General features: G+C 45.9%; 1 protein-coding gene and 1 long non-coding RNA gene across 5 annotated transcripts in view; one reads left to right on the top strand and one right to left on the bottom strand.

The window, feature by feature from the left end:
- LOC148916659 (putative disease resistance RPP13-like protein 1) overlaps positions 1 to 27,763 on the bottom strand; it is a 42,119-nt gene that overhangs the window by 8,945 nt on the left and 5,411 nt on the right. For 2 of the 4 annotated variants that reach the window (XR_016127024.1, XR_016127022.1), the window contains exon 4: positions 27,084 to 27,745. The gene's annotated coding sequence lies outside the window, so the exon portion shown is untranslated. Of the gene's footprint in view, positions 1 to 26,298; positions 26,428 to 27,083; positions 27,746 to 27,763 lie in introns of those variants that run through there. The other 2 variants (XR_016127023.1, XR_016127025.1) reach the window with 2 other exon arrangements.
- On the top strand, positions 24,485 to 26,319 carry LOC103331386 (uncharacterized). The gene is made up of 3 exons (XR_016127026.1): positions 24,485 to 24,820; positions 25,451 to 25,564; positions 25,690 to 26,319. It is a non-coding gene; the product is annotated as an uncharacterized LOC103331386 (long non-coding RNA).

The raw sequence follows: 27,763 nt of genomic DNA, 5'->3' as shown, positions 1-27,763 counted from the left end.
GTCCTGACCCAATTTCTACTTTGGAATCCGGGTCGAATCCTGTTTAAATTGACACATGGTGGTAGTGGGTCGTGAATGACCAAAATGCCCAAAACAATAACACAAACCCTAAGGCTCTAACTCGTGGCTGCTTTGGTAACTATAGGCTGCCTACGTCATCGAGGATCAAGCCACACGTAATTCTTTCCTCTGTTCCCGACCTGTAATTGAACCGCTAACATAAAACCGCTCTAGGGCTAACTATTCGAAGTATCCAGGACTCGTTTTATGATCCGTCAAATACTATACGATCCTAGAAAGTCTAGATTAACATACTTGGAATTAACTACGATCCAATAGTTCAAACGTATTGAACTCGGAAATCGTGACGATGGCGATATCCATTCGGGTTCAAACGATATCCGAATTAAGATCCGCGAATCCTACGCGCTCGTGAGGACTAGGAGATCATTCTAGATCGACGTGGTCCCGCGCCTGCTTCCCATCGCGCGCCACCGGCTGGCGCGTGGTGCCTAAGCGATAACGCCTCACGGAAAAACTCAACATCTAGGCTCAAGACTCTATCCTAGGTATAACACCCCATTTGGAGCCACTTTTGTTCTTGGACCGTGCAGTCAGCATTCCTTGGTTCTTGGACCTGAGCCACTTTCTTCTTTCCTTCCCCTTGCCTTGGTGAATCGATGAAGGAAATGAAGTGAAAATATATGCTGGTCCAAGGGGTGCTTTTGACAAGGTGCAGGTCAGCATTCCTTGGTTCTTTGGGCGTCTCTGGCTTGGAACTTGCTCCCAGCAGCTTTGCTTGATGAGTCTGCCAACCTCCTCCTTCACGTGGTCTTTGTTTTTCAAAAGAGCTGAAGCTTTTGTGGGCTATTTTGGGTTTTTCTAAGGGCCAAGATGGCTTCCTAAGCAAATGGGCTTTTGTGAAACATTGGGCTCTTGATTTGGGCTTATTATTATTTTTGGTTGGGTTATCTCTTGGTTAGGTTATTTTGCTTGGGCTTTTGGGCTACTTTTCTCTCTTGTGCTTACCCACATGTTTGGGCCTAAGAAATGGGCTTGAGTCTCGAGGCTCCCAAGCAACCCGAGACTTTCCATTTCTCAGCCCATCAATGGGTCTCATGTTGATTTATCACCGTCCATACCACAACCCACTCAAGCAAGCAGTTTTTTGGTGGCTTGGGCCCACTTAGGCTTGTGGCGTGATTGGGTGTGCGATACGATTTCGTGCTTGGCATGTCACATTGCTTGGCATGTTTTAATTTATCGTCCTGCGATGCTTATTTTTGCATGGGCCTGTAAACACGGTATATTTTATCTCAATCGGCGAATTTATTTATTTAGTGGCACGTGCATTGTAATCGCATGTGGTAGGTTTCGGTGCACTCGCTACGCTTTTTCCTAATGGACCGTCATTTTGGGCTGATAATTTATTCGGGCCCAACCATGTATTTTTTGGGTCTCAACATTAGCCCCCTTAATTATAAGGGCCATGAAGTCTTTGGAATGGGCCGAGTAATTAAACCCAACCCAAAATCAAATTTGTATTTGTGGAGAACTCTTCCTCTTCCCGTGCAGAATGACGTCTCATGATTGGTCCAGTGATATTTGCAGCTTCCCAACGCCAACGCCTTCCTCTTCTTTTTTTTTTCCTCCTTTGTTTCTCTTTTCGCACTGCACAAACTTCTTCCTTTTCCTTTCTTTTTACGCTCCAGACCCAAAACTTCTCTCTAACTATCTTTCTTGTGTTCTCTTTTGCTCTTCCACGAAGTTAGACCAAGTGAGAAAGTGCAATCGGTAGAAATCACCCATCTCCACCGGGAAGAAAGCCCCATCCGACTCAGACTCAACCTCGTCGTCCCTCCTTCATTCAAAGAAAATCCATTTGCTGATGGAAGGGTTTTCTTTTATGCGGGTTTTGCCTTCAAATCCCCGATTTTCTCCTCTTCTTGGTGCATTCAAGGCCTTCCCTTGGAAGATTTAACAAGGTACCCCCTTTTCTCCAGTTTCTCCCTTAGATTGATTGGAGAATTTGTTGGGTTTCTCATACCCATGGGTGTTGCTTTTTCGTTTTGGGCAGCCAAATACCAAATCCCTTTACCCATCTTTTTACTGCTGCAACAAGAATGCACGGATGGGTACTAGCAAGGAAGAGCCCGTGCCGTTGTCTGAGTTTCTTCCTTCGTTAATTTTGCTCAAGCTGCTGAAAGGTACCCTAATTTTTGTTGGCTCGGTTTTCTCCTTTTTCCTTTTCTTCACCTTTATCTTGCACAGGCTCCCTCTTTGTATGTGAAAAGGCTAATCTTGGCATGATATGCTTTCTCTTTTATTTATTTCTGTGCAGGTATATACGCTCAGGAGTAGGTGAGGGTAGGTCTGGAAACCCTTGACGTTTCTGCTGCTTGGAACCTTCAAACCCTTCAATCCTCTAACTTAGATTTTGGTAAATAACTCTGCCAACTCTGGGTATTTTAGAATAGGTGTAGACTGACGCTTGGCCTAGGCTTTCTTTCCTTGAGAACGCATGCCTGATCAATTGTGGGTTCTTACGTGTGTTGCTTATGGAGAACAACACTTGACAGAGTGCATGTTCTGTACTGCCTGGTTGAATATTTATTTATTTATTTTATTTCGAGAAGGGGCTTGCTTATTCGCTTGTTGATCACGGAGTAAGACTTTTACTTGTCGTGCGTTTGAATTTTAAATTGCATGTTTAATTAGATGAACTCGACCAGCCACGTTTGATATGTGGCTTGCGCATGCTAATTTTATTTCGCTTCTTCCCACTCTTTCGTGTGCAGGTGTTCACTTTTTTGCCAAGAGTTGTCATGACGTCTATTAATCCATCATCCGTCATCGGGACCATCTTTACTCCACAGATGACAGGTTGAAGAGAGGGAGGCCCCCTCCTTTGCTTAAAGGTACCGATGAAGACATAATTATTGATGGAGAGCCATGCCCGAGGTGACTCCAATAATTGATCCTGCGTCCGTATCAAGGTGTTGTATAAAGAGAGGCTTATTTCCACCATCCCTTGTTCTCTCAGTATCCATGCGGCACCAGCAAGGGTTGGTCAGAGTGGGTTGATTGGGAGTTGAAGAATCCGTCTACCTGCGACATCCTAAGCCGGGCAAGGGTGCTGGATGCCATCTTTATTTCTAAGGCTTGCGGCATCCATATTGAAGCCCGGATGCTTCGACACGTGGTTAGGCGATGGAGTACTGAGACACATACCTTTATTTGTTCATGGGGAGAGTTTACCCCCACACTCGAGGATGTAGCCACCATTTTCCACCTTTCACTTTGCGGTAGCCAAGATCCTTCCACATTGTATCGACGGAAGATAAACTCAAGTTTGAGGTCTTACGGAAGGGTGCCCCGACTTCTCCTAGTACTTCCCTGAGGTTCAGCAATTGGATTCATTTTTTGGGGATGGTAACCGAGATGAACCGTGTCGTCTTGCTGCATTTGTATCATTATGGCTTGGGAGATTCCTTTTTTGTGATTTTTCCCAAGATTGCTTGCACGAAAGGATATTTCCGTTGGCCTTGGCAATAGCACGGGGTAGCATGATTCCTCTATCCCCATGTTCTTGGGGCACCTATACCGATTGCTTGATCGATTGGGCTTGAGAAAGGGACGGCAGGAACTATGGCTGTGGAGACTTTTGTGAATCTAGCTTTCTGCAAATCTTCTTGTGGGAGCGCTTCAAAGGTGAAGAGGTATCTCCACTTCCCTATCCAAAGGCTAGATCTCTTGTTGATTCCGATGCGGGTTCTTATGTGCTGGGGTAATCTCCCCTTGATATGTCGATGGTCTCGTAGAATGCAAAGAAAGGGCCAAAATTTTTTAGAGTTGCTGGATGATATTGAGAAATTTATCTTCCGTCCCTATTGTGCTTTATCAGAGGGATTTAGAAGTATACCCCTCTATGCCGATTCTGGAGGCCTTGGCCATGCCAACACAAGGTTGTCGGTTACGTAGAGAGGCATTGTTAAGTGTTGCATGCCTTCCTTTGCCCACATTTGGTGATGACCACTTGGAGATTGTGCATTATTCCCTTTATGGGTCAAACGACGACTTAGGTTTGACCAAGCGTGCCTTCCGTCCCAACCATGGAGATTCCTTGACCTTGCACAGTGGTTTTGGATTGGTGATGTGCGGGAGACGGCAGACCTCTTGCCCTTGCTCGCCAGCCGGGCAGCGCGTTGGTAGTCTCTTGAAGGCCTACCAAAATTATTGGAACCGTTGTTTTGCCTTTAGCGATTCCATCTCCCATTGTGATTGATTCCTACCATCATTCATCATGCCCGCTTAGTGTCGGAAGAGAAGGCCATTTCCACTGGCGAGAAGCGGAATCTGCCTTTTACTTCCAAAGCGGAGAGATCGTTTGTGATTTTTGAAGCTAAAGCGAAATTGGAAATCGGTTCTCACAACAGGAAAAAGTGTTGTACATGGGAAAGGCGGAGAGGAAAGCTGCGGCGTCGAGAAAAGGCAAGCTGTAAAGGGCGAAAAGTTCATCCCAAGGTAGCAACAAGTGGTCCTCCAAGCCCAAGAAAGTTTCCTTGCGAGCCTTTACCACTGCAGCAACCTTGTAGCCGGCAGATGCAAATGACAAGCACCAAGGACTCGTCTCCTCGCAGTAAGTATTGCCATTTGTTTGCTCTCTTTGTTTCTCGCTCTTTATATACATATAAGTATACCTTTTATCTTATTTTACAGGTACTTCCCAAAGTAAAGGCAAGGGTAAGGAGTTTCAGGTGATCCTGAAGGCGTCGAAGCATGCGTATTCTCGAAACACGGTTTGCCAATACCCGCAAGAACAAAGGTGAAGACTCGGGACCCAAAGTAGTGGTAACGGTGGATGATAATAGTGATGATGGTAGCGATGACAGTGGTGCTATGGGGACTGAGATTAACATCCACGAGCAAGAGAGCGCTCACGGTACAAGTGGCATGGATGAGGACCTTGATGAAAGCCAATACTATAGTCACGATGAAGACATATATCCGGACTTCGGCACTAACTTGGAGGAGCTCGACGCCTCATATACAGCTCCTGCTTTGGCTAGTAATCATGGATAGCGTGTCGACATTGAACTGGTATCGAATGTCCATCTTGCCTGTTCTACTTGGCATATTGACATTGCATACTGCCCGTTGTGTCCCATAGTTCATACTTTGCTTTTCTCCTGCAGGTCGTGCCCACCATTGAGGACACGATAGGTGCTTCATTGGAGGCTGGTTTTACCTTTCCTACTCAAGCTGATGTTGTCCTGAGCCTTCCGCAAGCAACCTCCTTCTTGTCCTAACACTGCACTCGACATGGCTGCCGACGCCTTTCCGCCACTTCTAGCGGTTCCTCCTCATATTTCTCAATCCAGCGCACTGGACATGCTGCCGGCGCCTTTCTCGCCACTTCTAGCAATTCCTCCTCCTATTTCTCCAATCCGGCGCTTTGACATGGCTGCGGTACACTCTCGGCACTTCAGCAGCTTCTTCCCTACTTCTCTAATCCAGGCACTCGACATAACTGCCGGCACCGCTCCACTTCTTCCAAAGCAACTTCCCTACTTCTCCAATCTCAACACACGACATAGCCGGCACCGCTCCACCTCTTCCAGTAGTACATCCCTTTGCTGAGGTTGTTGACAATAGTCATAAGAATGGTGATGCTTTTATCACAGGTTCCTCAAAAGGACATTCATTCGAGAAAGACATGTCTTGCCAAGATTGGGAAAATTCCTACACGGCATTCAAAGCCTTTTTTGATGGTGGTGTCAACATTCTTAGATCCATTGATGAACTTCTTCGCTTTGCCACAGATTCGATGGTTATGTGACATTCCAAGGTGCCCTCGTGTATCCAGAGACGGTTGAAGCCTTGAAAAGGTTCATGGACAAATACGGAAGTTTGATGGAAGCTACAGATGTCACCTCATCTTTCTCAAGGTGCACTGCCCTTCGAGCCCTTGGCTTAGTACTACACGGGATGGACACCATGCAACTCCTTGATATTACAGATCACAAACTACTCTGTTGGCGAGATGCAATATGTGAGGCCATGATTCTGGGCTTTCACGTGGAATTTCTTCTCAAACTCGTGAAGAACTTAGCACGTGCCGTCTTTGGAGCACGGGCAATTCGTGTATGCAATTTATCGCATGACTGATGAAGTAAAAGCTGCAGATGCCTTGAATATTAAACAACATGAGTTGGAGAACCAGCCAGGAGATGCATGCCCTCCTTCTTACTAAAGGTATTTATGGATAAAGGCTTGAGTGCGTGGAGCGCGGCGATTATCTCTAGGGCTTTTGCTCTTTCGGACATTCCCCATAGCTTAAAATACTCGGCTCATTCTTCATTTTTTTATCACGTTACATATTCCAAAGGCTATTTTTTGACACACTTTTTCTTTTCTTTTTCTGATTGCCCATCCTTGGCTTGGTAACCATTTAGCTTGGCACATGATCCTGCGCTTTGTGACTTAGGGCGCACGAACCTTCAATATGTCGTTTTATTTTGCTTTGTTTGTAGTGTTGTTGTTTTTTTCTTTTGTGACTCTAACGACTACGTCATTATGCCTTTGTAATTTTGATATTAAACTACTGAAGCTTGTATGAGTTTCTGAATGCTTGAGGCATGTTGCATATTTCCTATGTATATGTACTGCTTTGTTGGCCAAAGTTGTCTTTATAATTTGGAGTGTGTTGACGTAAAAATGGTTCAAGCACTTTCTCGCGCAACTTAGTGATTAAGTCTCTTGGTATCTCGATGTAAGTCGGTAGGGTGTGCACATCAGTAAGATATAAACACACGTAAGTCCTAGGCATCACGGTGTGGTACGGCAGCGAAGGCTCTTCGATCTAAAAAGTGCACAGATCGAGTAAGGTTGAGCTGCAGGATCAATAGGCGGTATGCGTAAGTTCTGATTGATTACCTCCAAGCTGTATGGTTGTCCTCTTTTATAGGCCTTGGGAGGTGTGCAATTTGTTTAGAGTTTCGATGTGGGACTCTGGGCGTCAGTTGTTGTGAGACTGCCACTGCGTCAAAGGGGGCGAGGTTGCCCTAATGTTGCGATCGGTGGGTTTGGTACCGAAGATGGGTGCCGAAGGCAACATGGCCCCTACTGTTTTAGCCACGTGTTTGATATTCATTGGCTGTTCATTTTGGTATAAACAGAGTCCCCAAGTCCCCTTGCGAGAGTTCTCAAGGGATTTAAGTTATCTTCGGCGGGAATCGTGGCCCTACCGTTCGGCGATCCATCAGGTGAAAGGGCTAAACCTTGTCCTTTCTGCATTATTTGTTCGTAGAAGGCGACGCGTCGGGAAGTCGAGAAGGCATCGCCAGTCGGTGGCCCGAAGGAAGGGCGTCTGGTAGCCGCTTCGACCGGCGCTTAGTGCCGTCCGTCCCCCCACCGGACGGCGACACGTGCGCGGAAGTAATGATGGCGCGCGTGGCGCATTAATCCCGTTTGGCTTCGAGGTATGCCGTTTCAAGCTGGCCTCGCCCTATAAATAGGGGCGACTCGAGGGGCGTAAATCACTTTAGACTTAGTGAGCAAACGAGGGCTCTCTGGGCGATTTCGGCGAGTGTTCCGGTATTCAGAGCGATTTTCGACAAGAGCTAACGGCAACCGGGTACTGCACGATCACGAGGAAGGCGGTTCGTGTCCGTGCGTGATCACAGACGGTCCGCGTCCATTTCCAGGAGGTTGAACTAGTACGTTGGTGCCCTACTTTTCCTCTTTACATACCTTAGAGTTTCGTCCTTCCTTGGTTTGAACTAGACGGCCATAGGGTTCCATTCGGTATCTAGTCGCCGCATAGGAAATAGTGATGTAGGGGCTGATAGGATAGTATCAGAGCATGAACCTTAGTTTCCTTTCTTCCTGTTTTTGTAGATCCGATAGCAGTCTTTCTCCGAGGCGGAGCGTGAGCTGCGCGCATTCGATGAGAGTCACTCTGAAAGTCTTTGACTCGATGTTGGCGGCGGCGATGCAGGAGAGAAGTATCTACCGATGTCGAGATACTCGGCGGGCCCAGACTCAGTCCCATACATGGCCGGGAAGGGGCTTAGCGCTCCTACCGTTGTCTATCATTTATAGCGACGCCAGTCCATGTGAGCTTGGCGCTGGGGAGGCGAAGTAAGCACCAACTGGAGAGGCCTCCACCCCGGCCCGTAGGTGAGCCGCTGCGAACCATCAACCGGCCCGCGTATCGGTGGTTACCCCAGCAACCCTAGGGTGCGATGGGGTTCCGAGAGAGCTCGTCTTCGGTGTTGATTATCACAGGAGCCATGAGTAATCAAGGAGGAGATTGCGAGTTTGGTGAATACTTCACACCAGATTGGTAGGCATAGGATCCCAAATCCTACGAGATCTCTAAGTAATCCGAAGAGCGTGAATCGTCTTTTCCGGACGTGTTCGCAGGGGGTAAGAGCTCCTCTCAGCCCGTTGGAGAGGTCCATAGGCTATGCTCGGCAGTTCAATCCCAACAACTTCCAGGGTGGCGTTGATGGGGTGGTAGTCCCGCAGCCGGTATGAGCCGATTTGAGGGAGAGGCCTCGTCGAGCTTCTCTCACTGTGAGCGATATCACGGAGTCGAAATGTGCCGATCACGGGGGATGGGTCCAGGCCAATTGCCGAAGGCTACCTAGGCGTCACTCATCAATGCCATTCCGACCTCCCGAGAAGGCGTGGAGGGAAAAGGCGGGTGCTTTTGTCCGGTGGAGGAGTAGCCCCCTGACATCCCGTCCATTTCCACGTTCCAACCACCTTTCAAATCGCCGGTGGGCTATCCCACCATTCGAGTAGGGGCATGTAGTTCATTTTTTTTCCTTCGGTAGTGTAATTCCATTTGCTTTGTGCGGTGCAAGTTGAAGTAGGTTGAGGCGCTACTGCGGCAGAGAGATCCGGCATATTGAAAGGGTTAGGTCAAGGTCCACGCCGTGGAGAGGTTTACCAGCCAGTTTCTCTTCACCCGCTAATCTCATCAAAGCTCAACTCGTCAGCCTGAGGTAAGCATATCTTCGCCATTTGTGACAGCTTAACATGTATCGGGAGTCGTAGGCTCCTTCTCGCGATGGCATCAGAGAGGAAAGATCCGAGAGCCAGGGATGAAAGAATCCTCGAAGAAGCGCCTCGCTCTGGCATGCGGGGAAGTGCGGCATGCGGAGCGACACGACACCGCGCCTTCGTGGAGGTGTGGACCCGGCGATCGACCTCAGCGCGTGCAGGCGCGGCCGGTCCATCCCGGTCCGGTGCGCCTTGAGGGTACTTCTTCCAAAGCTGCGAGCAAGAGGCCGTTCACCGTGACTTGATCGACCTGCCCAAATCGAGGGACAAGCAGGCTGCTGCCGAGCGAGCCATCCTCTCTGCCGAGGGCAGCGAAGCGCCTCGAAGGCCGCTCTACCTTGGCTTGTCCTTCAGGCAGTGCGTACGGTGTGAACCATATGATCCGGCTCACAAATGGACCTATCGAAGATCGAGGACCTGCGGCTCTTCCGGGAGGAGGCGGCGGCCTTTCGGCTCCTCCAAGCCTCGTAAGCCCGTTTTTTTAGCACATTCCATCTAACGTTTCCTTATTTGCCGCTCAGGCTTAATGGACTTGTGGCTGCGTTAAGCGGGCCATAATGCGTGGCCAAGCGAGAGAAGAAACATCTGGGGCAGACGCGAGAAGGTTGCGAAGCTAGCAAAGCCATCCAAGCCAAGCGAACTTGGCCAGGACATCTGCGTGGCTGCGAGCAGGGTAAAGTTTATCAAGCCAAGCTTGGCGAGATGTCGACACCTTGGGCGCGCGCGCTGACGGCAAAGAAGGCTCACAGGTTGAAGGCGGTCTCGGGTGGCTTTGAGGAGTCGAGCTTCGGGCTTCAGAGATCGAGGCTGCCCGTTCGGGAGCGATCTGAGGTTACCGCGGGCTCGGCTCAATGAAGTACCTTGCTAGACACGGAGGCTGGAAATGGACCTACTCTCCGTTTCAAGCGGTACAACAGGAAAAGCTCAACCTCAACCGTTGCGAGTCCTCCCCCTCTTCACGAAGGCGCAAGGAAGAAATGGTCGAAGTCACGAGGGGATTACATGAGCGGAGGAGGTCCCAAATGATCCAGAAGAAAGGTCTGCCCACGAAGCCGATGGGGTTGCCGCGAGCCGATGAAATGTCGCTGATAGAGCCTCGTCCAAAAGCTCACTTCTCAAGCTCACTGTTGTGCTTTAAATTTAATGCCGAGGGCACTTTCTTATGTACTTTTAATGTGATTTTGATGCCGTGGGCATTTTTGGTGAACCTGTGTGCCGTGGCCAGGGCATATTTTAATTCGAAGTTGTGTTTTAATTTTAGCTTGTTTCAATTTAATTGCATCTTACTTCTGAGATCGGTAATGTGCTTAGGAAATTCTTCTTGTTTAACGCGAAGGCTCAAACAAGTCATTGTGCCGCTGGCCAATGAGGTTTCCTTTCAAGCAAAAAGCTCCAAGTGGTAGGGAATTGAAACCAATAGGTGCTTGCCGATGGCAAAGCAACGACTGTAATCACCGAGCCTATAAAAGTTAATAAAGTTTGTCCGTTGTCCCTTAATCGGTAGGATAATGGCGATGCCAAAATGTGTAGTTCCGACGGATGGTCCCTACCGTATCCTCTTTTTTTTTAAAAAAAAAAAACAAAAATGAAGAGAGTTTGAAAGGTACAACAAAGGTTACTGAACATATGGGCCGAAGGCCCTTTCATTGATAAACGCCAAAGCAAGGTACAATTTGGGTCGTTTTACAAGTTAGAACCGCCGTTGGCTAAAGCGCTACAATGCGAAGGCTGTATTATGAGATGCCGAAAGCTTTTAGGGCTCATCCGTAACCACTGCGTAGGCTGGGTGACTATTTGAAATAGTACTTCAAATGTTCAACTTTCCAAGGGTGTGGGGGTCTTTCCGTTGGAGTCTACAGTCGATGTCCCAGATCGCGATGCAGATGATCTCGTAAGGTCCTTCCCGGGTCAGGGTTCCTTCGTGGATTCTTGGTTGCCAAAGACTTTCCATGACCCAATCTCCGATTTGGAAAGGCGGGATCGACCATGGAGTCATAGTATCCAGAGCCGCTTCTTGTAAGCTTCGTTCCGAAGGTTGGCTTGTGCTCGACGTTCTTCGAGCAAGTCGAGGCTCAAAGTAAGCGCCTCCCCGTTCGCTTTTGGTGCGAAGGTTTCCGTTGGTGGGAGGCTCTCTGAACCGAAAGCCATGGAGAATGGTGTTTCCCAGTTGTCGTTCGGTAGGATGTCCGGATGGCCCACAGCGCCTCTGGAAGCTTTTCCGGCCAGGCTCCTTTGGCTTTGTCAAGCTGCCGTTTCAACAGCTTATTGACAATTTTATTCATGGCTTCGACCTGTCCGTTCGATTAGGGTGTCTTTGGCGAAGCAAAACGGTTGATCTTGAGTCGGTGCAGAAATTCCTAAAGACTTCGAATCAAGCGCACTTGCCGTTGTCGTGACGATGGCGTAAGGGATGCCGAATCGGCAGCAAATGTTCGTCCAGACGAAATCTTCGACTCTGGCTGCCGTTATTGTTACTAGGGCTTTGGCTTCTACCCATTTGGTGAAGTAGTCCACAGCAACCACGGCGTATTTGACCTGACCCTTGCCCTCTGGCATTGGACCAATCAGATCTAATCCCCACTGGGTGAGCGGCCCGCGGGCTCCACGATCGGTGGCGGTTCGGCGGGAATATGAGGATACTCACGAACCAGCGGCACTTGTCACACCTCGACTAATGTGTTCGCGTCACAGTGCGAGTCGGCGAAATAGCCTGTCGGAAGATTGTGTGGCGTCGGGACTTCTCTAGTGCGGTAGGGACGGCGCTCGGCGATGACTCCGATCGCGCGGGAGGTGTGAGCTCGGAGATGAAGTCGGCAATGGCAGCCTTTTTCTGCGGCCTCGGCGAGCGTATGTCAAACTCTCCCACTTCGATCGCCCATTTAACCAACGGCGGATGTTTCGGCTTTGGAGTACTGCGAAGAGGTGGTTCGTCATAGCTGTGAGTTCGTGCTTGGAATTAAGGCGAAGTCTTGCGCCGATCTGACCGGGCCGGTGCTAAGCTGCTCCAAGGGTGGGTCACAAAACTCTGCGCTCTGGGCGCCTTCTGATATAAAAAATTAGTAATTCCATTCTACGGCTTCATATTAACACCGACCTATGGCGGTGTTGGATCTTGAAAGGTATAGGGTAGCACCTCTCCCGGGATCGGTTTCGATAATAGTGGTGCCTGGCTCATGTAGTTCTTCAAGTTTTGAAATGCCTGGTCGCATTCGGGAGTCCATGCGATATGATGTTTGCCCCCTTTCAAAGCTTTGAAGAACGGTACGCATTTGTCGGTAGCCTTGGAGATGAGGCGTGTTAGGGCCGCGACACGTCCGTAAGGCTCTGGATGTCTTTATGCGTCTTCGGCGTCTCCATGTCGATTATGGCTTTGATTTTCTTGGGATTGGCCTCGATTCCCCTCCGCAGGCTCACTTTGCTGGGTTCAGCCTCATTCGGTAGTGCTTTAGAATCTAGAACATGAGGCGAGGTTTTCAAAATGCTCCCTGCGTTCGGCTTTTCACCATGTAGTCGACATATACCTCCATGATGTCGCCCGATGTATTTGTAAAAATTGGTTGGCCGTTGATAAGTTGCCCCGCGTTCTTGGGCCGAAGGGCATGACATTGTATAACGATATAAACCGCGATCCGTGATGAATACCGTATGTTCTTTATCGGCGAGGTACATGAAGATCTGTTGTATCCCAAATCATCCATGGTGGCGGCTCGTGCCCGGAGTGGCATCGATGGTGGTCGATCATTAATGGGAAGCGTCGCCGAGACAAGCCTTATCGGTCGGTATAGTCGACACATCCGCCATCCTCCTACGGCCTTCGAACCATGGCCGAGTTGGCAAGCCAAGCGAGGTATCGGACTTCCTAATAAAGCCGATGGCTTTGGGCTTATCAACCGGCACGCATTGCCTCGTCCGTTCGGCGTCGTCGATCGGCTTTTATCGACCGGTTTGTGCGCGGTGGAATCACGAGCTTGTGGTGATGACATTAGGTGATATGCCGGGCATATCGTCATAAGACGACGAAGACTTCGCTGTTGCCGTAAGTCGATGGTGTCTTGAGTCGGACCTAAATTAGTTGATCTTCACCCGCGATCGGGAATTTCGTTCGAGGACCGGTCTCGAGCTCCTCGGTAGCTCGCCCATTAGCGCTGGGTTTTCCTCCTAGAATCGTCAATAAGTTCGCTCTGCGTTCGGTAGTCCACCGCAGATCATGGCCTCTATTGGCGGTTTGCTAGCTCTGACTTAAGGGCGTGGCATAGCACTTCCGTCGCTGTGTTGATCACCGAATGACTCAGTACCGTTGTGCGTTGGGAACTTCATCGGCAACATGTGGGGGAGATAGGTGGGCTTTGACTCACGGTGTGCCGTTAGCCCTATGATGGCGTTGTATGCCGTTGGGCGATCAATAATGAATTGATAAGTAGGTCATTGTTTTCTGAGGGCGACACGAAGGTGATAGGCGAACTAATGCTACCAACGGTTGGACGGATCTCGGAAAAACTAAGTAGGCGTGATTTGCGATTGACCATCTTGTCGGCAATCCCGATCCCTTGAGCGCATCGGCAAAGTCGTTCACAGAGCTTCCGGTGTCGATTAGCACCCGACCTATATCGTAATCGGCAATCTCGGCTCGAATAATCATTGGGTCATCGTGGGTAGATGATCCTCCTCCTCTTCTTCACAAAATGTGATGGGCTCCCATCCACCACCGGCAACTTTCGGCGCGATGCGTCCTCTATGCAGAAGACTTGAGGCGATGGGCGCGCGCATGCGCCATTCGAGCAGTTAGATCCCGCGAAGTAGGGCCGCGGCCGATCTTCTTGATCATGTTGATCGCCCGATCGCATTGGTCTTTGGGCTGTGGCGGCTTGGCGAGTCTTCGTCCAACTTTCCTTCGAATCGGGCGCCGACAATTTTCTCTCGGTCGATGCAGATCTTCAGATGTGGTCGTTTCAATAGTATCGGCGAATTTGCCGCTGTCTGATTATCCTGCCGATTGGGCTTTCGGTTGGTTGGCTTTGGGATCTGGTCATATTCGTTCATTAGAACGGTTTCACGTGTTCAGAGGGTGAAGACTTCCGAGCACGATCGTGATTCGGTAGGCGCCCGCGGTCGCTACGACCGCATTTCCCGCCCTTTGTTTGAGTTTCCGACGGCCATCATGGTCATCCTTCCATTTGCGCTCCGCCGACGCTGGCCGCCTGCTCGCCCCGATAACTTTTGGTGGCCGACTCCTTCCGAGCCGAAGGCGTGGTTTAGAATTGAAGTATTCGGCTTCGCGTGAAGCGCAGCTGCTTCATTAACTCGGTCAGACGCGGTGCGATTGCTACCGCGGCACGAGGTACGGCGAGAGGGACCGTAGGCCACTCTTGAAGGCGCCATAGGCTGCCCTATCGTCTCGTTCGTGACACCGAGAAATCGTGGATGGCGCCGCAGCGCACTCTCGTAAGGGTTCGTCCTCCCTCGGCCAATCGTATAGATCGCGGCAGTACAAACGGTCTCGTCTGGATCATGAAGTGGTTGAGGAAAATTTGCTTCACTCGTCAAAGGAGCTACCGCCCCGGTTCGAGATCAGAGAACCGGTTCGAGGCAGCTCGTAAGGGACGATGTAAACAGCAGACATTGCCGTCGCTAAATCGAGGCCCTTACACCCAACTACCGATTTGAAGGAGTGAAGATGCGTCAAAAGGGTCTTCCACACCGGTATAGAAGGATATATGCATATGAACGGCCGCACCTTATCCGATCCGACTTCTTGATGCGCCGAAGGTCCCGCCGGGTTTTCCCCAATCGGTGACTGACCGACCGTTCGGTCATCCTCCATCTTCTGGACTCTTTTGAAAAGTAAGCGGATGGCGGGGTCTCGCTTGGGACGCCTGAACGGGTTAAGCCTGACGCTTTTAGTACTCCGAGCTTAACGATAGCTTGATTCGGGTTTCCCGGGATGTACTCATCCCCGTGACCTCATCCAGCCAATTCAAACCCCAAACCCTCAGGGGCGATTTATCCCCAGACCCTCATCGGAAGTCCTCAAGCGGCGCCATACGAATTGGGACATATGCGTCGGCATCCTTCTTGTCGTTGATCCGATGGCGACATAATCTATACACCTTCTTCGTATGTAGGTTGGTCTCGGGAGTCGGGACCACCACTGCTTGAGGCGCGGCGTTGCCCCTGCCCCTCCGCTCCTCTTCTTCTACGCGCGACCGGTCCGCCGGCTCTGAGAAAGATTCGGTGGTCTAAATGTTTTGTGTTTCCTGGCGATACCAGAGTTTTCGTCACCTGGACGAAAGGAGATTATTACGTCTTGAGTTTAACCATCTCCTCCAGAAGAAGTCATCTGAGCTTAAGCCCTTGGACCGGGTCTAAAGCGCGAGGATTACCGGCGGGTGCTTAAGGTGCGCGCCGGCTTGCTCCACTTGGCATGCCGTGACGGTAATCCGTCCTCGGCGTGAAATTGTGGTCCCGGGCGGTTCCATTTGTTTTGTTTAGGAATTGTAGGTTGATTTTTATCTTTCACGACAGGCGCGCTTAAACCGCTGACGAAAAATGGTTCAAGACTTTCCCGCGCAACTTAGTGATTAAGTGTCTTCTGGTATCTCGATGTCCCTGTAGGATGCAATCTGTAAGATAGCAAACACACGGTAAGTCCTAGGGCACCGGTGTGGTGGTACCGCCGGGCTCTCCGATAATTAAGTAAACAGATTGAGTAAGGTTGAATCAGCAGAACAATAGGCGATGCCGTAAATTCGATTGATTACCCCTGGGATGGTTGTCCTCTTTTATAGGCCTTGGGAGGTGTGCAATTTGTTTAGAGTTTCGATGTGGGACTTTGGGCGCCAGAGATCGCCATGCGCCGAAGGGGGCGAGGTTGCCCTAATGTTGTGATCGGTGGGTTTGGTACCGAAGGTGGGTGCCGAAGGCACACATGGCCCTGGTTTAGCCCACGTGTTTGATATTCATTGGCTGTTCATTTTGGTATAAACAGCATCGCTTGAAATTTTCTCGATAGGTTGATATCATTGAAAAGGTATATGTCAATTTTTTTAATGTATAAAATTTTCGAAAGTTTCTTTTGCATGGCTTATCTAGATTCTAAGCTTGACAAAATAGCTTCCCACCTTTCCCAAAGGGTCAAGCCAATATGTGCATGATTTCTACTTGGGCTCTATAAAGCTTCCAGGTGTTGTATCGTATTGTTCCAGCACCTTAAAATTGCATGTCTCTTTGCAACATGCCTTATGCTATTTTTTTTTTTGCTTAAGCGTGATGCTTGGGGACCCCATCTAAGTGACTTTGCCCGGCATGTTTCACTACTAAGTGGCAAGTTTTATATATATATATATATATATATATATATATAGAGAGAGAGAGAGAAAATTTGAGAAAGGGTTAATAACAATAAAGCTTTTGGAGACACAATATATTTTTTTTCAAAATATTCCTTCATTCTCATTGCAAAAGCCCTTGCTACCATAATGGTGCATCATACGAAAGTGTCTTTTTTTCAAAACGTGAAAATAAGATAGAAGGAGTTTTTTTTTTGACAGAAGGAAAATACAAAAGTACTAGGCATAAAGTTAACTTAGCAGTAGTAGAGCTTGAGCCACTTCCTATTGACGGGGTCTGTCAGCGTGCCTTCTTTGATAGAGACCAACCGATAATAGCCGCTGCTGTGAACTTCTTTGACTGCAAACGGGCCTTCCCATTATGGCGCAAACTTGGAAGGTCCCGACACCTGTCTTCTCACATGCTCCACAACTTTTAGCACGAGGTCTCCTTGCTTGAAGGCGCGAGGCTTGACTGTCCTGTTATAGGCTTAAGCTACAGTTCTGTGGTACAGCGCTGGGAGCTTGCGTGCATGCTTGGGATTGGTTGGCAAGACTCCGTTGATGAAGGATGCCAAGTATGGAGCCTCCAATCCTCCACGAACGAGATGGTGAATGATTCCTCGGTGGAGGGTATCTTTGCACACTTGGGACAATTGTCTTGTATTTCACCGCTTGTTTCCTCATTTCGGCCCAAGATAACCCTTATGCTGCAGCGCCGATACAAGCTGATTATTGGCCCCAAATTGCAAGTAACCTCATGTACCTCTTGAAGCTTCTCTTCGTTGTCCCTATGCAATGGTCAAAATACCTCCTGGAAGGCGTCTGCACAGTTCCCAAAGATGATCGCATAATCCTTCAATTCTTTGATGTCGCTTCCTTTGCCTATTTTTCTTTCACAAGCTTCCTCCACATCTTCTTCCAGCTTGCTCCTTTTGAGCCATTGCTTCAACAACTGCATGTCCTTCTTGATTACTGCAATATTGGGCTGTTCTTCAATAAATGAGAGCCTCGACCTAAAGTGGCCAACGACAAGATATCTATTAGTGACTCTTGGGATATGTTCCAAAGACAACTGTTGAAAGAACGAACAAGCCTTTCAGCGCTTGTACGATATGGTGCCAATGTTGGTTCCTTCACAAATAAATTCCTTGCAATTGACTCAGACCAAGTTTGAGTCCCCAATAATTTTAATTCTTTGACACCCATTTCCTTCTGTCAGACATCCCTGCAATAAAAGCTCGACTCTGCCGTATTATTTGTGCATGGGAAATTTAGCTTAAATGAGAGGGCCGTGGCTTGCCCCTCGGGATTGACAAGCACCACACCTGCCCCTCCACCCTTCGATGTAGAAAACCCATCAGTAGGGTCCATAGTCTGCCTGCTGACTACAAAGAACCATTTCGGCAGCTCTCCCAAAACTTCCTTAGAGATTGTTGATTCTTCAACTTCGGGAAATAGAGCCAACATGTCAATCACGGCCTGCCCTTTGATGGCTTTTGGGGTGGTACAGGTGATATCAAACTCGGACAATTGTAGCAGCCAACGTGCAAGGGTTCAATCTTCGGATATCTTATTTCAGCTCCCCTTAGTTGCCTACTTACGTAATAAATGGGACTTTCTTCCCCATCATGATCATCTTGAGCAAGCAAAGCCCCCATTGCTGTGTTTGTCGCAGCCAAATAAAGCTTGAGAGGAAGCCCTGGAATAGGTGCTTTCATAGTGGGCAGCTTGGTGATTATTTGTTGCACTTTCACTTTCTTGTAAGCTTCTTGGCACTTCTCACTCCATTCATACGGCTTGCCTTTCTTGAGCAATGGAGTAAAAGCACTCATGGTGGTAGCAAGACCTTGGGATAAAGCGTCGAATATACGATAATCTTCCCATAAAGCTTTTCAATTCTTTTGGGTTTCTAGGCGGTGCAAGAGAATTTATGGCTTTAGTCTTTTCAGGATCCACGTCTATGCTACGCTGGTGTACTTGAAACCCCAAGAATTTACCGGATGAAACCCCGAACGCAAACATCTTTGGATTCATCTTTAAACCATACAGCCGACACCTTTCCAGCACTCTCCTCAAAACTTCTTGATGGCCTTCTCTGGTTTTGGACTTCACCACAAGGTCATCCACATAATCTTCGACTTTTTTTCCCATCATGTCGTGAAACATCGCTGTCATGGCTCTTTGGTAGGTGGCGCTAGCATTTTTGAGGCCAAATGGCATGACCGTATAATAAAAATTCTCATATGGTGTTCGAAAGGCTGTCTTCTCAGCATCTTTGGGTGACATCTTGATCTGATTGTAACCACTAAACCCATCCATGAATGACAACAAGCCTTGACCCGAGGTCGAATCAATTAAGATATGCATGTTAGGCACGGGAACTCGTCCTTTGGGCAAGCTCGGTTGAGGTCTCGATAATCCTTGCATACTCTGATCACACCGGTTTGCTTTTTCACAGGGACGATATTTGGTCAATTTCCACCTTGATTTGCTTCTCAACTTTAGGATGAAAATTCCTTCTCGACTGCACGATAGGTGTTGTACCAAGCTCAATATTCAAAGTATGACTTACTAAGCTTGGGTTTAAGCTAGGCATTTCCTCATAGCTCCAAGCGAACACATCTCGGAATTCCTTTAGCAAAGATATCAAGGCCACCCTCTCCTCACTTGTTAAATGAACACTAATGAAAATGGGCCTCGGGGTAGAGGGATCTTCACTCAAATCAATTGTTTCCAATGCTCACCATCACTGCTGCCGATCCATCTTGCATGTGTCTGGGTGCTGCCATCGGTTGTTGGAAAACACAAGGCATGGGTGCCTTGTTGTCGGAACTCCCATAGCTATTTGTTTGCATTACTTTCCCTCCATACTCGGGGCTTTCCCATAATACACGGTCAAGCCCCAACCCCGTCATAAGCGGTACACGGTACGTCCATCGGGCAGCGTCACATTTGAGCATTGGGGATGATCATAGGCATGGTTGTTGACTTCCGAGTGCCTCTTTCTCTCTCGATCAACAATGGTGATTAGCTCCTCATTGCTTAAATCACGAATTTCAGTCCACGAAGGAAGGTAGGTCCCGAAATCCTTGGATGGATTGCTTCCAAAGACTGTGCATTCAGATAGAATTCCGCCTCGGAGTAGTGAGCTTCATCTTTGTTGAACAGTGCTTGGTTTCCAGGTATGCGTGGCGGCCTCAGCCCAATCCTTCCTTTTACGCATTGATGATAGGTAGAGACCACAAGTTTATGCTTGTTGAGCCATGACCTTTCAAGCAAAGCATGGTAAGCCACATTCACATCCACAATATAGAACTTAGTAAGTGACCGAATTGGCCCAACCTTCAAATTTACTTGTAGATGCCCGACTGTGACCTCACTCTTATTCCCGAAACCACTGATGTTTGTTTGTGATTGGACAATTTTAGATAATGGGATACCAGTTGCCATAAGCACAGACAGAGGTAATACGTTGAGAGGAACCCGTGTCTACCAAAGCTCTCCTTATGAACACATCATTGATTTGTCCCTCCAAGTAAAGCGGCCTCCTATGGTCCGGGTATGGAACTTCCATGTCTTCGTCCGTAAAGACAATAGCATTGTCATTTCCCAAGAATGATCCTTGTGGTTGAGCTGTAAAGCAGTGAGAGTTAGACTCCACAGAGATATTCATCGAGCTACAGAATGCTTCTCTTGCTTGAGGCCCGGCTAAGTTGGTCAAAGAGTGATTTGAACTTCGGGTTTCTTTGAAGGACCTGTGAAGTCAGGCCCTTGTTTCATGCTTAAATAACGCTCCATCACGCTTGTTTCAGTTCCATGCGATTATGAAATGTCATAGCAGCCGTTGCGTCGATAAAGCCCTCGAGTAGCATTCTTCCGGCATGTCCAAAATAAAACTTCGCTGTCTGAGTTGTTACCCCATCCATCAGCGAGCGGCCATGGTGTGTTGTAACTTGAAGGCCTCGAATATTTACACCAATATGCCTTCTCCATGTTTCCGCAAGGTTCCCATATAGCTTTGGCGGCTTTGGGTCATTCCTCCAAGGGTGGCACAATTCATCATCATCAAGCAAATCATCGGAGCATGTAATGACAGCAGCTACCTTCTTTCCCTTTGTTTTGGCAAGGGGTCTTCATCAATCGTTTGCTTCCTAGAGGGAAGTTCAAGGACTCTCTCATGTATTTTGGCGTGTAAAATTCTCCTCAGACTCTGATAGGCAGTGGTTGGATGCCCTACAAATTGATGATAACGGCAGTACCTAGGATCATTCTTTTCCTCTCGGGTAGGAATTTTGTAGGGTCTGACAGGTTTGATTACGCCATCAGCAATCATCGTGTCAAGGATAGCATGAAATTCTTCATCTTTGCATGGTAGTGGTGGATACGTCTCTCTATCCTTCCGTTTGCGTGAATTGTAGTCGTTGGATGGCTTGTCATCTATTGCTAATGTCTGATGCGCTTCCTTCTTCTCATTCCTCCAAGTCCTTTGTCCTGGTGGCTTGACGGACATGCTTGTCTTCCTCACAGACTTCCAGCAGCCGAGAAAATTGACTAATGCCAATATTCTCCAAATACACTCTATAATCTGCCACGATATTGCTGATGCAGATTTCAACAAGCGCCTCCTCATCTTTCTCATTATAGCAATCCAATGCCAGGTCCCGGAACCTACGTACAAAGTCCACGGGATCCTCACCATGCTTTTGGCGAAGTGTTGTTGAGTTGAGTGGTGGTGACTCGTTCTTCATGCTGGAAATACTTCTTACAAAACCTGCTTGCCAAGCTTTCCCAAGAGTGAATAGAGCCTGGTGCCAACGTTGTATACCATGTGTAAGCATGATCGGTGAGACTCTTTGAAAATTCTCTAAGTCGAAGATTATGATCACCAGCATATGGTCCCAAGGCATCAATGAAGTGATTGACATGCTTCTTCAGGCTCCCCTTCCTTCCATCAAAGAGGACAAAGGTTGGTGCTTCATAGCCTTTAGGATATGGCTGCTGGAGTAAGTTTGATGGATACGGCGGCTGAGGAAGATACTTCCAATCTTCCTGACTTGACTCGCTCCTTTTCCAGCATGGCAACAACATCCTCCTAAGTGACAAAAGATGGTCCCTTTGCTCGACTCTTTCCGGCAGCAGCGGATTCTTCTTGTGGATGCTTCTCATTCACTTCACTTGGCTTTGGAGCCGAATTTTTGAGTTCTTTTATCAACTCTGCCATCTCCCTCTTGGTCTCACCCATAGCATGAATGGCTGTAACAAGGTATGTGAGGGTAAAAGTTCCTTCACTTGCACGTTCTTCTTCTCTAAAAGAAGCATGTTGCCTTAACTCTGAGTCAGCATGGCTTGGCCCATCTTGGGAAGTCATGTTGTTGCTTCTGGTCTTCTTCCTTAGAGGCATTGATGAAGACGATGGCTTAATCCCACTGAAGTCGCCAATTTATGTGGGGACTTTTTCTTCCTATGCAATAATGGGCAGGGCTACTGTAAAAGGGTGGACTGAGGAGACTGTCCCCTTTTGCCTGGGTTCGAAAATTAAGCCCCAAAATACCTCGAAAGGGTAGCAAAACCTTAGGAGATATTTTGGCTATCTTCACTTATCAAAATAATGGTGACTTACAGAATTTTGGCATGCTTTCAGATAGTCTTTTAGCTCATCATGAGTGGCATGTGGCATGGGAGCAAAACCAACATAAGTTTAGCACTAAGAGAGAGGTTATGCTTGGTTTATGAGAAAAGAAAGTATTAAGGTAAGGGATGAGGTGTTTTGTGAGGAAGTTTGACTGGGGAAAGAGGAAAAAGAAAGACCGAATTCTTCTGGCAGCTGCTAGAAAACAAATTGGAGAAGAAGATGAACAGTGTACGAGGTAGTTAGGTTTTTGTAAGTTAGAGAGAAAGCTTGCTCCCTAGAGTTGAGTTGTTTTTGTTGGGTAGGGGAAACCTCAATTTATAGCTGCTGGAAATCACCATTTTTCAAGAAACCCTAATGGCTTCTACTTATTTTGGCTAAGCTTTTTCCTCCTTTCTCCTCCTCTTCTCTGACTTCCCTTTCTTGGCAAAAATTGCCTCTGTTTATTTGCTCGAATTCAGGAAATTTAGGAGCTCAATATCCCTCTTTCCTGCGTGGTGAGAGCTTCCTTCTTGGTTATCGTTTTTCTTCTTTCCTTCCCCCCTTGGCTGAATCGATGAAGGAAAGGAAGTGAAAATATATGCTAGTCCAAGTGGTGCTTTTGACAGTTGCAAGTCAGCATTCCTTGGTACTTTGGGCGTCCTCGGCTTGGAACTTGCTCCCAAAGAGCTTTGCTTGATGAGTTTGCCAACCTCCTCCTTCACGTGCTCTCTGTTTTTCAAAAGAGCTGAAGCTTTTGTGGGCTATTTTGGGTTTTTCTAAGGGCCAAGATGACTTTCTAAGCAAATGGGCTTTTTGTGAAACATTGGGCTTCTTGATTTGGGCTTATTATTATTTTTGGTTGGGTTATCTCTTGGTTAGGTTATTTTGCTTGGGCTTTTTGGCTACTTTTCTCTCTTATGCTTACCACATGTTTGGGCCTAAGAAATGGGCTTGAGTCTCGAGGCTCCCAAGCAAACCGAGACTTTCCATTTCTCGGTCCATCAATGGGTCTCATGTTGATTTATCACCGTCCATACCACAACCCACTCAAGCAAGCCCGGTTTTTGAGTGGCTTGGGCCCACTTAGGCTTGTGCGTGATTGGGTGTGCGATAATGATTTCGTGCTTGGCATGGCACATTGCTTGGCATGTTTTAATTTATCGTCCTGCGATGCTTATTTTTGCATGAGCCTGTAAACACGGTATATTTTATCTCAATCCCGAGCGAATTTATTTATTTAGCATGGCACGTGCATTGTAATTCGCATGTGGTAGGTTTCGGTGCACTCTGCTTTATGCTTTTTCCTAATGCATCGTCGTTTTGGACTGATAATTTATTCGGGCCCAACCATGTATTTTTTGGGTCTCAACAGAAAGAAATAGGAAGTTGCCTACATTAAAAATAGAAAGAAAGAAAAGCAGAAAACTGATAACTGAATTTTCAATCAAGTCTAGTGTTAGTCTAATGGCCCACTCCAGCTACTGCTTTCTCACTCTGTTTGATAATGAAATAGTCTTTTTTCAATTTTAATTTTTAATGTTTATTTTTTGTGCAAGAGTGTAGAGTGAAAAGGGAGAGTGTGGAAGTGAGAACAAGAACAAAGATTAGATTAAGAGGGAAGATGAGAGGGGAGGATGGGAGGGAGGAGTAACAAAAGTTAAAACTAAAACTAAAAACTGAAATCTATTTGGATATTTTTTCAGTTTCAAGGTTTTTTTTTTCTTCACTTTTGTTACTCCTCCCTCCCATCCTCCCCTACCATTCTCTCTCTCAATCTCAACCTCACTCTGCGCCTAAGAAATTAAGTTCCTTTTTCCAACTTTTAAGCGGTTAGAATCACACGTAATTTTCGAGAAATCATTATGGTAGCAAACGTTCTGGTAAATTTAAGACATACTCTTCGTCATATTTGTATTTGGGTACTTCCTTTATCCTGTGTCATATTGAATTAAAATTTTAAGGTTCGTTTGATAACCATTTCAGCTTTAGTTTTTAGTTTTTATTTTTTATGCTAGACTATAAAAGAAAATGAGAGTTAGGATGAGATTGAGAGAGAGGATGAGAGGGGACATGAGAGAGAAAAGTAACAAAAGTGAAAACAAAACTTGAAAGTGAAAACAATTTCAAATATATTTTAGTTTTTAATTTGTGTGTTCACTTTTGTTACTACTTCTTCTTATCCTCCTCTCTAATCTTCTCTCTCAATCTCATCTTCACTCTCATTTTCCTCTATACTCTAGCACAAAAAATAAAAAATAAAAAATAAAATAGAAATGGTTATCAAACAGACCTTTAGTTTTTTGATTTTAATATCCGTTGGGACTTCTTCTTTTTATTTTTATTTATTTTTTGGGTGTAATTTACTTTGTATTTTCTAATAATAATAAATAAATAAAAGTAGAACATATGGGGGCCTAGAGAATTTCTAATTCGGACACCACTTACTCTGTACGGACAAAAAAGGGCCCAAAAGCCCTCGGCCCTGAAAACCAACACGAAACTGAGCGCACTTACTTGCCTGCGCTTTCGTTTCTCTCTTTCTCTTTTGTAATTTCATATCGCCGACTGTACCCGGCTGAACGCAAATCACCACAATCATCACCAGCAGCAGAAAGTGAAGAGAAGATGTTCAGGGACGTGTCGAGCTGCAACACCTACAACTATGGTGACGCCGTCTATTGGGACGCCCGCTACGTCGAAGAAGGAGGCTCCTTCGACTGGTACCAGCGCTACTCTTCTCTCCGTCCTTTTGTCCGAAACTACATACCAACCTCCTCTCGGGTTGTCACGGTCGGCTGTGGCAATGCTGGTAATTTCCCCTCTTTCTCCGTTGCTCTTTTCTTCATTGTTTGTTTGTAAAGCTATTCCCTTTTAAGAGTTTTAATCCGCAGGTTCTAGAGCTTCTTTCTTTCTCTGCATTAGTACTTTGTTTGCTCTGTTTGGTTTGAGAGAAATTCTTAGAAAAAAGATAGAAAATAATTTTTTTGATTTGGGATGTTGGGTTTTTTTTTTGGATAATCGTTCTTATATTTTTCATTGACAACCGGGCCCTTTTCGGTTTCTTCTGTTAGAGTATAATTGGTTCCCAAACCTTCAGTCGTTTTGAACATTCATCATTTAATTTTAGCTACTTTTTGGTAATTTTGACCTGTGTTTGAATTATGGAGCTTGAATTCCCCAAATTAAGGTTCTCTATTACTCCTGCCCGCCTTCTCTCTGATAGTTCCATCTGTTTTGGTAATAATGTACATGATGCAATTAGGGTGCTTTGGCATTCCCAAACATGGCATTGCGCTTGCCATCTATAGACGAAGAACTGTTGATGTAAAAATGATTCATTTTCTAACAGGAAGGTCATAACATCTATAATTTCATTGGATTTAGATATTTACTATCTACTTGTTGAGTGAAATTCTGATGGAAAAATCTTCTCTCGTAGTTATGTCTGAGGACATGATTGCGGATGGATATGAGGACATAATGAACGTTGACATTTCATCAGTGGCCATTGACATGATGAAAAGAAAATATGAGCACATACCTCAGCTGAAATGTATCCTTTTGAAAACTTACTTCATTAAAATTACCAGTACAATTTTGTACTGCATTATCTTCGGTAAATATTGCAGACTTTAGTAAAATTACCGTCACTAATCACAGTTGTTATTTTGCTTGTAGGCTTCTTAAACCTGGAGGGATCTATTTGTTGGTAACTGTGCACCTTTAGATGTGGCTTTATATTTTACATTGTTCTTTCTTTTATTGAAATCTCAAAATACATAATCTGTTCTTAAATTGCCACATAGCAGATAACCTATGGTGAAGAAAACAGGAACTCTGAGCTTTGCTTAAAAAAAAACAAAACAAAAAACAGGAACTTTGAGCAGATAAATACGGATGCAAGCTGTCGAGCAAAATAAAGACCTAGCATAAAACGTGCCCTGTTTTACGGTTTAAAGCACAACGGTTGTAGTAGAAGTAGAACTAAGATAAATACATCAATGGCTATAAAGTCACCTTTGGTCAGTTTAGATAAAGTCACCTTTGGTCAGTTCAGATATTTATGAGAAAGTGATATTCTAAACTAACCAAATGTAAATATTTGAGTGCAAGGAAATAATCATCGAACTTGGGTGCAAGGCTAAACTAACTTTAGCAGACCCAAATAACAACTTTGTCAACAATGGCTATAAACTCCCTTACAATCGCTATAAATTCACATTTGGTTAGTGACTTGACTAATTCAATTACTCACTTGTCTGACGAGTGTTGGTCACTCAAATAGAATTTAGGGTTATGAATAATTCAATATATCATAAAGGAAAATAAAGATGAATTTACCATGTACACGATAAATCGTTGTCGTTTAGCATGGGGGATTCTCTCTTGAAGCAACTGTAGAAGAAAAAGACCCACCTGGGAAACATACATTGTTGTAAAATCCAACTAAATTGAAGAAAACAAGAATATCTGAAAAATATTAAGACATTCTTATTTCATGGTACCCATTAAGGTTGATAATGTTTGAAATTTGAAGGAATGCGGGATATTTTGGGCCAGTATTGTCCAAAGATAAGACCTGAAGATGTGACCCAAAATATCTTTGGTCACCCAGAGATATAAAAATTGTGAAAGTGAAAGAGCCAGGCCCTCCACTCGAATAGATGCCAGCTTTGGACAATTCCGGAGTCGAAGAGATTGAAGAGAAGTGAGGAATTGAAAGCCCTTGATTCATAGATATTTAAAGTCTGAATATTGGTGAGGTGGCATAGGCCCTCCGGTAAGGATTTCAGATTTCTAATCTGGCTTAAATGCACTCCCTGTATTTATTCTTATGGACGAGAAACAATTGAAAATCATATTTCAATGTGTCATGGTCATGCCTTAGTGAAAATCAAGATTGTAGTGATTGAAGAAGTTAAGAGTGTACAATAGCATAAAGAAAGAACCAGAAACAGCAAGTAAATTACTCATTTTTTTGAAATGAAACTAGTCGCAATAATATGCCAGAAAAGGAGTCTCACCATAAAGAGTACAGGGAAAGTGTTGATAATGTTTGAAATTTGAAGTACCTGGGGAGAGTGAGAGTCGGAGTTGACCATGTCCATGTGTCGGTGTGGGTTCTCATCATCTTCAAACCGTCTTCTAATCCGTTAGCTCAAAGTCGGGAATTGAAGAGTAGAAATTGATATTTCCTTCATTCAAACGGAGGGTTATGGAACTTACTCATTTCAACCTTGATTGTGAGTGGGTTCGAATAGAAAGGAAATGATATGTAGGAAGCCTTAGGTCTAGAATATTCTTAAAACTTAGCCAACAATAAAATAATAAAAATTATAGTTAAAATCATATCAAGAAAATAATATCCTACTTATTTTAAAAATAAAAATTAAACAATAAATTAATATAAATATGGCAAAGAATTCTCTGTGCTTCAAACTTAATCAAGCAACCCAAAAATCTCAACGATATATCACTCAAATAGAATTTAGGGTTATGAATAATTCAGTATATTTGTATTCTTCTCATAAGTATTTATAGTGATACAAATACAAGCCTATCTAGGAAGTAATTACAATAAGTAAAAAGAAAATAAATACAATCCCGGTCAAACCGGTATTCCTACAATTACAAATCAATTATAATAAAAGTAATTGTTTATAATTCTTATTGTGATTCAGTGATTCACATCAAAATCCTCATTCTTCCCACCATAATTGACCCAAATCTCGTCCTACATCACAAAGAATTT

This window comes from Prunus mume, linkage group LG5 (genome assembly GCF_029339155.1).
Source record: "Prunus mume cultivar Tortuosa linkage group LG5, ASM2933915v1, whole genome shotgun sequence".
Classification (NCBI taxonomy): Eukaryota; Viridiplantae; Streptophyta; class Magnoliopsida; order Rosales; family Rosaceae; genus Prunus; species Prunus mume.
This window is presented reverse-complemented; position numbering and strand designations above follow the sequence as displayed.